Below are 10778 nucleotides of genomic sequence, written 5' to 3' on the forward strand. Positions count from 1 at the left end.
AGAAAGCAGAGTCAACGTAGAGAAAAAACTTTGTGGTTCTGAATAAATTATACAAATTTTAGTGGAACAACCAAAAGTGGTCCGTTGGCCTTGAGATCAGCAACCACACACTTAACAATTAGCCCTGTCAACAGAAATTTTCTTCTATTTGAGACATGAAACAAGTTTTTTCTCGATGAATATTACTGAAATTGTCCCTCAAGGTCAGTGAAAAACAAAACTCTGAAGCCAAATAAAACAGTATTCAACCTATAATATACCTTGTGTCATTAAATGTAGTTTGACATCACGTCATTTACTGTCAAAACAGGACTGTTGCTACCGCCCATCTAACTCATGCTAAGCGCTAACCACACTTGACTGGACTGCCTTTGTGACTGTGAAATCCACAGGGGAAACCCTCTCTGTGATTCTCAAAGTATTTTTGAATACATGGCTGAGTTGTGTTTTTACAGGATTACAAATGTGCTTACTGTACATACAGTTTCTGGAAAGCCAGACCTCTTCTCTGTTCTCCTCATAACAACATGTGGCCAGCATGTTTTGAATAAGAAGGGTCAAAAATAAAGGTTAGTATGTATACTGTGTCAGCCTTATTATATTTTATTTCAAGTTCACATGAGGTGATTTTTAAAGTTAGCACAGTGGTTAAAGTCCCTATCCACATTTGTGGGAAATACACTAACCAACTTAAGTGAAAATTCTGTGTTTTTTAAATATTGTGTCAAAACTAAAGTGTGAAATATCAAAGCTTACCTGGCAGTTTTAATCCTACTGCATGTAATTGAGGGTTACGACATTATGTCACCAGTCACAGCATTTTAAAACTGCTAGCAGCATACTTGCATCTGGAACAGAATGTATTTCATTCCATCAAATGCATATGTACCTATACTTTGATTTTCTTTCTGATGTTTTCATAACTACAGTAGCAACTGATGGAATTACTGCTACAGGCGGCTCTGTCAGGCGATCTGTCCAGGGCGCACCCTGCCTCTTGCCCTGTGGTAGCTGGAATAAGCTCCAGCTCCCCCCGTGACCCTTACAAGGATAGGCAGAAGAGGATGGATGGATGTATAGAATACTCTCAGCTTTTGATCCACCATGCAATGCCATTTGGAAAGCATGTGATTGGGAACAGCTTTGTTTTTTTGTTTTTATTCTTCAAACCTTAACAGACCTGACTAGACAATGACAGTCACAGTGGCTGAACACCTAAAGGGGGAGAAACAGCAACACTGACAAAGCTTCACATTGCATACATAATAATAGAGTAATAGAAAGTTTAAATTTATTATATCGCTGCGCTACATTTTTCTATCTTTTGGGCAATGTTGCAGAAAAATGAACTTAAAGTGACGAACTGTGAAAACACATTTGAACATACATAATATGTTTTCTCCTCTCACATGGCCACAGACAGACTATACTAGTCAGTCCTTGTCCCTACATCAGCAGATGCCAGGTGACACAGCTCATTAACTTCTCCTTTCCCCTATTATTTTGGCTCCTCATTGTCTTGAGATATGAGATGAGCCTTTGTTGAGAGTTTTGCCCCCTTTTCTCTCAACCAGGCAGGGCCCGTAATTAGTGCTTTGCGCTGGGCGTACTTTCTCACAGGGCTACGACACAATTAATCAGCACTTTCCCACCAATGGGCAGAAAATGCTTGGTTCTATCAAGGCCAAATTTTTAAGTTGTGATGCCTGTTTCCGGCAATGGAAATGTCAGGATGCAACAATGATTTTCAAAATATATGACGCAATCGGCAAGGGGTCACCCAATACGCCAGGTCAAATAAAAATGGATGCATTGTGCCTTTAGGTATAATCAAATACGTTTTTTAATTTAAATTTGATGTTTTTTATGTCTGCATATGTGCCAACTTTTGGAATTAGTTTTGTAAAACAAAGCAGTGAGCACCCACCATTGATGGGTTTTTAAAATTCACCAGCGGTGATTGCCTGACATCTCAGAAGTCTACTTATATCGTCGATCTATTGTGCCACTGTTACTCCTGTATGAAACAATGTTGTCTTGTCTTATCTACTCTCACACGATCTTTTTCCTATATTTTCCTTATGATCTTTGGTTATTTTTTAACCACTGAGCTGTCTCAGGCATTTATGTGAATGGTTTGTTTGCAAAATAGCAGTCAACACCAACAACCTAGTGCAGTGATTTGGGTGGGTGCATCTGAATCAGTGCTATACAGACAAAGGGAGAGATGGGTGAGAAGAATGTGGTTCCGGTTTGTTACACAGTACATGAAAACAAGCCCTCCAACCAAAATGATTATATTATTAGGTTGTCTGTCCTAGATATGATCCACAGCCAGTAGCAAGAGGTATACATCAGATAAAATACTGAAAATCATCGTTGAAAAAACCCCCCAAAAAACAAAAAGAACTGTATGATGAGATTATTTTATGGTATAATTTAGTTATATAGGCATTAGCACAAACACTTAGAATTGAGTTAGACACCCATCTTTTTTTGACTGCTTTGGGTTTAGGCACTAAAAACTAACTGGTTAGGATAAATCTTTCTAGAAGCAAGTCTACAAACTTGAAAGTCATATTGGCAACAGTTCTGGGCTGTAACAACATGAAGCACCAATCTAAATAAATAAGGTAAAAAATATCACTTTTATTTGATAAGTGACTCCTTCCAAAAACAAGATTGAAAAAGCTTTTTTTTTCCGTCAACATCTTCATGTCTTTGACTCATGCACCAGAGCACTGAACAAAACACCATGCACCATTTATGTACAGTAAAACAAGATGGCACAGTTACCTACATTTTTAGTGTAACCATAAATAGATATCCTTGCCACCTTACAGTTTAAACTATGCAGTGTACACAACACAGTTTCCCAGGCTCAGTGGCTGATGTTAGTTGGCTTTTTTCGTAGAATTCTCGCATATGTTTCTGTTCAGGATACTTCAGTATTATGTCGCTGCCTGATATTGTGGGTAGAGTTAGGAAAAGACAGTGATTTGGCTTCAAAGACATCTTTTCGAGATTTTTACTACAAATCAGAATGCTTAGTTGTCTAGTGTTACTAGGGTCTCCACTCGAAATTTTACACACACTTATTTACATGAAGGTGTTCTCAGACACGATCTGGGTTGCTTTCTCTTATATCAGTGATTAAAAAGGATGATAGTGCACCTTTTGGACTACCTGTAGATACACGAGGGTGCCTACTGGCCATATCTGTGTGTGTGATTACAACTGATAAGGGACATTCATTGTGATGATAACAGTCAAAGCGGGTAGTTTCTCTGAGGCTTTCAGCAGAAAGTCTCATCTTTTTCAATTGTTGTAGTAATCTCCCTCCACGAGTTCTGTTTAATCTGGGAATCCTTATGCTCCCGCATTGAGTGATTGAAGAGATGCCTGCAGAGGGTGGCCTGCTCGCAGACTTGTCACTCTAGCTTGTTTATTTTTTTATATACAACAGCCCTACAGTGCACGCCATGGTCGAAAAACTGGGCCATGCATGAAGCACCTGAACACCTGAAGTAGCACTAAAGCACACAGCAAGCATAAGCTAAGCTTTAAAGGAACAGTTAATTTATTTTTAAGTTTATTTATTAGAAAACAAATGTGATACTCAGAAATACACATTGATTAATGAATGTGTAATTACATCTTCCAAAAACTAATGTGGGTAGAATTAATTGAATAAAAATACAGCAGGTTATTGGTTTGTGGAAGTAGCCATGTTGCCCCAGCAACTTGAATACAGTGGCCAATATGAAGTTATTGTCACATTGTTATTCCCCCAGTCACGTTTTTGTATGCGACTAAAGACTCCATATGTAGGACACCAAAGGTAAAAGATAAGAGAACTTGTAGGTGTTCGTGTGTTACTGCAAATTTTAATTAGTAGCTGCACCTTCAGACTCACGAAGGATTAAGGATTAAGGATCATAGGATCGATCTGAGAAGAAGTCCCTTTCATCAAAGAAGCAAAAATGTGTATGCATATTTATTTCTGATATTGTTGTAATTACGTATTCTCAGCAGATTAGACATGCAATACAGCAACAAGCTGTCTAAACAACAGCTGATTATAGGTGAAAAGCTAACGTTATGACACAGTTTCCTTCTGATAAACGGTTTGATCAAATTCTAACATAACATCATATCAATTTATTCACTGAGTGTCAAAGAACAATAATGTTTGATCCGCTTCAAAGACAGTTTCACTAATGCCGGCTAACAGCAGCTAACAGCGGAAACTACAGCAGTTCTTACCGCAAGAAAAGTTCCGGACATCCTCAACATTTCACCTCAGCATTTCTGTCATCAGATAGAAGTGAGCTTTACAGACTCACTGACTCATATTAGGCTTCACTGACAAAGTTTTACAGCTTCCTCTAGAGAAAATACACATGGACACCTGAGATATTGACAGCTGAGGTAAACATCGGACTGACAGCCTACAAAGAACTCAGTTGACTGCAATCTTTAATCTACTGACATCTAGTGGTGAGAATTCACAAACTGTAACTTTATCATTGGAAAGATTCTAAAATCCAAACTTCTGTTTATCCAGCAGTCCACCCCAACTTCTACCGATGCATTTATGGAAATTCTGATAAGGACAGTTTATTTTAGAGAATTAGTATTGAGAAACTAGTAGCACAAGCTTTCTTCATGTACATCTTATAGCGAGATGACAAGAAGAGACAACTCCAATTCCTAGCCAGATTAAAAGGAATATCAAGAATAATTGGTGGCCAGTATCTATTCTTAGATTAATGATAATGGTAATGGAGAAAAAAAGGAAAAGGAAAAGAAAAGACTTGCGCTTTGACCTTTCACCTGAGGTCGAAACACAAGTCCTCTGCTGCTAATCTAACATATGTTTTCATGAGCCAAGACAAGCAACCCTGCCATGGTGGCCACTCTCCAAAACTAATGATGTCAAGTGATTCCCTCTAAAAAAAATCCCTTTTAAAACAGAATGAAAGAGGCAGAGAGGGGAGGAAGTGCAGGGGCTCTGGGGGTCCAGCAAGGGGATAGAGTTGAAGCTGAGTGACAGGTTAGAGCAAAGAAAAAGACTGAAAAGACCCCTTCTCATTATCAAAAAACTCAACTTGTTTTGGCTAAAAGACCCTAGCAGCTACTTTCTCTGCCAGATCTTGCCCCTCGCCACTATCATATCACTGTACACAGAGAAAAGGGCTCACTTTTTATTTACGCCATCTTTATTGTCAGAATATTGCTTTTAATTGCTGTCCTGGATTCCCTGCTGCGGTATAGGACGAGTCTGAGACGATTACTCAAAGTAATGGAGCATAATGATGTCTCGGAGTGGCCCCTAAAGCTCAGGTCAGGGGTTAGACAATGTGAACATTCAGCTACTTAGCTTCCTTTGCAACTTTGTGACAAAATCTGTTTGCCCAACACCAATTAAGATGCCTCTCCGTGTGCTCTGGTCAATGGGTTTGACGGAGGGGGTCGTCCAACGAGTTGACATGTCCCTGAGCACGAACAAGCTGGCCAGTGTCCTCGCCTCAATAATTGGTGTCCCTTGCAACATGCCGCTTCCCAGGGCTGTCCTTTGTGTCCCCATGGCAGTCCTAAATGAAGGGAGTCAGGGCTTTAATGGGATTCCTGTTAGTTTTAAACAAACACAGGGCGACCCCCTACTGTTCAGCATGTTGCATAGAACAGCTGGGAGTCTACAGTGCTCTCACTTGGGAGCCTGCAACCCCCACGGGGGACCAAGAGGCCACTGCCCACTTGCCATTGTATCTCGAATGACGTCCTCTCAGGAGCTTGACAGTACTTCTGTGTTCACACTGCTAGCAGCTATGTTGGTGTTCTACTTTTCAGTGGCCTGAGTGCAAGGTGTGGTGCCAGCAGAGCCACACAGAGAGGCAGAGCATCATGCAAAGCAGGTCCATAATTGGCTGCTTGAAGGGAATGTCTACCAAAGGTTTACTGTCAGACAAGAAAGAAAAGTGCCTGTAGTCAGTATGAGCATGGGCTCCAAATGCAATTGTGGGATTAATTTTTTATTTGTTTAGTAACATATGCACAAAATTTTAAATAGCACACTTCACAGTAAGAGAAGAAGAAGAGTAGAAGTAACAGCTAAAGAAGTGCGAAGCAAACAGGAAATGAACAGGGTTCACCTTCAGAGTAAAAGTTGTTCCTTGCTGCTGAAACATGCATGTGTCAAAAGTCACAGCTTTACCTTTGAAGGCACTCTATGTTTCTGTTTTTTTCATTTTTGAGTTTCACTGCCACTTTGTAGGTAGTTGGTGAATGTTTCCAGACAAGTCGGCATCTTCCGTGTAAACACTGGGTAACTGCATCGGTCTGCTACCAAACAAAAGAAATCATAAGGAAGTTTTGATGCAATACTGTATACCAAATTCACCCAGCAACTTTCAAGGACCTTCAAAGTTGGGTCCTTGAAAGTTGGGTCCCAATATAAAATGAAGCCCAATATACTGATGGCTACCTGGGATCACTGAATTGTCTCGGGCCTGCGTGACTAGAGTTTTAGCAATCAATTTCACAGCAACTGTCAGCAACTGCCTGCAACCACAAGCAACCGCTCAGGGAATATTTATTTTTGCATATTGACTTGAAGTTGCCAGGAAGTCACCAACTGCTGTCTAGGCATCTTAGTCAAGTTCATGCTCCAACAGCTGGATGATGCCTTGACATCTTGTTTCATCATTCAATGATGTGTACAATCATGCCATTATGAGAAACCAGATGTAACAACATAATACTTATAATTATAAATGGAAAGAAAGTCCCTTCATTGCTTAAAGCCTATTGTACTTCTAAGCTTCATCATTGTGTCTTGCTCCTAAAAATCAGGCTCATTCACAAAGTAAGCCCATATGTCAAAAACAAAGACCAACTCATATCACATGTGTCTTATTCAGTTGTTATTTTAAGATAAAACTTTGCACAATGCAGTTTAATTATTCTTCACAGTATCTTGCATTTCAAAATTTGAGCTCCTTGTTTTGCTGGGAAAGGAACATCGTGACTCCCAGTCTGAATTTCATTGAGAAAGCGAGGAGGATTTGTCAATGGGGCTCTTGAGTGCTGTGTTGATGTTGTGTGGCTAATGTGTTTGCACTGGCTGTGATAGAGGGGATTAACTCCTTTGTGGTGGTCTGCTGGGACTGCAGACTACTGGACTTTGAAAGCATACTTGCCAACTTACTCACAGGCAAATCAAAGCTTGAGAAAAATCATTCCCTCAGCACCTAGTTGACTGGTTGACCTCTGTATCAGAAAAGGTACAAGTGTAAACACACACACACACACACACACACACACACACACACACACACACACACACACACACACACACACACACACACACACACACACACACACTTCACAGCCTGTACCATACAGGCCACAGTCAATGTTTGTAGAATGACTAGGGGTCAAGGTAACAAATACCAATCCCTGCTAACTGGTCAGCCAACAATTAACCTACTTCCTCCAACTTACGTCTTGGGTATGCTTTAGAGCTCTGTTAGAGCAGCATATTTGCACATTTCCTCTATCATTTTAGTACTACAACACAATCAAAATGATGTTTTAACTGCTGCTTTTTCACAGCATTTCCAAATCATCATCATATGAACCCTAGCACAAACAGTATGAACAGAAACAAGAAAACTGGATTCAAAAAAATTATAGATGCTTATTCATTATTTGACCCCAGTTAAAAAAAAGAATGATTCATTAATTCTCTATGTAAAATTACAGCTTATCCTACCCAGTGTGAGCTGGGGTAGACTTCTTCACTCTTCAGCTATATAAAAATCAGTGTATAAAAATCAATCTCACCTGCCTACTTCAAAAACAGTCCAGAACCTCCAACTTAACTCTATGGAAGCCCCGTGACAAAAAACCCCACACTCACACACAAACACTCACATGTGACCTCTGTGACACCCTTGCCAGTGTGTTTACAGTAAACCAAACCAGTCCTAAGTGTACCCCACAAAGGACCCTGCCGTCTTTGTTTTCCAGCATGCTCTTAGGAGACTATGAGGATGAAACACAGATATGAGGAGATAGAGTTACCGCTTAATAAAACATATCAACACCACCAATCACAGCAATGCAGAATGCCAATAGCACTTTGCCATGGTTGGATGAACTCTGGGAGCTTGAATAAAGAAACTCATTCATCTACAATAACTAGTCCTCTGTGAAAGTGTGTTTAGGATAATATACATTTTATGTGTCACTGTCTACATATTGAAGTTAAGAATATTTAATAAAGGCAACAGCTGAAAACATAAAAGCAAGAAGTAAAGAAAGGCCTCACATCCAGTGATGTAATTTGGTGTAAGTTTGGTCTCCAGCAGCAGGGATGTATTGTAACTTTTCTTTGGTGTATTTTACTGTATTTCTCATTTTCATTATAAGGCTTTAATTATTTTATATAGGAATCAAATGACTAAAAACAAGTAAAACATTTAGAAACTAAAAACCCAAACATTCTCCCTTTTAGAAGTATTTGGAGAGTAACAAAAGTAAATACGTATCCATGAGGAAGAGAGAATGCCAAGCACAGTAGCCTTTTCTGATCTGATGCCTTCATGTAAAGCCATTTTTTGGGTTGACCAACTGATTTAGGCATATGTATCCCTTCAACGCAACCTACTTCCCAGGTAGACTGGGTTACTTTATACTAATTGTTTTCGAATCTTTTCTGACATGTCTTCATTTAGAATCCAAAACGAAGGGGAAAAATAGGATCAAGTGGAGCTTGAGTAAAATGATAGCATCAGCAAACTCTTTTTCTTTGAAACATCTTGAAACATATTTTTTGTCTCCATTTATTTATTCATGCTATTTGTATTTTTATATGTTTATACATATTAACCAGCATCTGTGTGTGGACAGCAGAGAAAGAATATCATTGTACAGAGAAATTTCTTGGTACACATGACAATAAACATTTAGAATCTTTGAATCTTGAATCTTGTTCATACAATTTATTTTCACTCCATGTTTTACCTCAACCATGCGTAACTCAGGGATTTACCCTGCAATGGCTTTATGCCTCACCAGAGTTTGCGAACCAGTGCTTTATAAAAAAGATTTGAGAAGATGATATTTTCAGAGATATTTTTGAAATAATTGATTCTTTTGTTTTGTTTGCTTTTTGCTGGAAGGAATTAATAAATGATTGTTGCTCCAGGTCTGTTAGCTCACAAGTTTAGCTCAATAACTTTATGATGTTAGATGAAAATCTTTCTTGCCAAAATCTTTTTTTGGAATCCCCTAAAGTGGGAAAAAATAAATAAATCAGAATTCTGCTTTGATAAAGCACAGCCTAATCCATCACTCTCCATGTTTTTTCACACTGTGAGAAAGGTATTTTTATATTCTGCTTTAGGGTACTTTTCCTGTCTTACTTTCTCTTTTTTTAGGATTTAGGAATCCTACAAGAACAACCTAGACTTACCAGCTGGTAAGTCTCTCACACAGAATACACTACTCATCAACTAGTGCTTGTACATATTATTATCAATTTGCATACTGCCAGTCTAGCAGGTAGTTTAGTATTCATTCAAATAGAAAGAATTTTTACATGGACACTGCAAAACTGCTAACTCAAGAATGTCTCAAACATGAGCAAAGTAGAGCAAAGAGTCTATATTGGTAAATAATTCAAAAGACAACATTATTTATTAAAATTGTTTGTGACAACATCAGCACAAGAAAGCACATCAGCACATTTTTATACAGAAAAAAAAGAGGGACATGGAAAAGATGACAGCAGATACTGTAACAAAAATAAACATTAGTTAAGAAAAAAATACAAACGTCACACAATAAAAATGAACAATGAAAAATTAGTGAACAAAGCATCTGGATCGTATGGAATAAACAATCAAGAACTAGAGCAAGTTAAGTTTAGAATTCACATTCATCAGTCGAACAAAATGGAATTTTTATAATCCTCTTTCTTACAAAATGTATGTGCACAAAAAAGAACCAACCCAACCGGTAGGAGAGTCAATAAGCATAAAGAGTGAGCCACTTAACATACAAAGGACAGTGATCTGCATGGCTCCCACAGCAAGTAATAAGATGTAAAGCACAATAATATTCCCTTCAGGTCTGATTAGCTTACTGCTATGTCTGATTTTCTCTGTTTTAGTTTGCTTGTCCTGTGGGTTTTCTGTTTTCCATTTGGGCCATTCCATCCCGAGTATTTGATTTGTAAAAATACGTTTTATGGTACATTTTTGAATATATATAATTCTTGCTCTGAAATGTTAGTTTAATATACATGAATATCTCAAAGACTCTTAAAGATAAAACATTTTCACTTTTTTTTTACCATGAAAATGAATCAGAATTTGTAATTTGTGACAGATATTTTTTTTTAATTTAAATATCAGTTTAGTTATTGGCTAATGAAAATATTTGTAAAAGGTTTAGCACTGGACACTCTTATGTTCGAACAGGGTGTTCGTTATGGCCAAACTGTGATTAGCACAGAAGTCCAATAACAGAGCACCGCTCGGGTTCAGATCAGGGAGGCCGTTCCTCCCAATCACGCCCCTCCAGGTCTCGCTGTCGTTACCCACGTGAGCATTGAAGTCTCCCAGCAGGACAACAGAGTCTCCAGGTGGAGCACCCTCCAGCACCCCCCCCCCCCCCCCCCAGGGACTCTAAGAAGGCTGGGTACTCTGAACTGCCACTCGGCGCATAAGCGCAGATGACAGTCCGGACCCATTCCCCGACCCTAAGGC

This window comes from Aulonocara sp. 'chitande type north' Nkhata Bay, linkage group LG2 (assembly GCF_057382095.1).
Source record: "Aulonocara sp. 'chitande type north' Nkhata Bay isolate Kocher_YH1m ecotype deep benthic linkage group LG2, A_spYH_male_GT1.1, whole genome shotgun sequence".
Taxonomy (NCBI): Eukaryota; Metazoa; Chordata; class Actinopteri; order Cichliformes; family Cichlidae; genus Aulonocara; species Aulonocara sp. 'chitande type north' Nkhata Bay.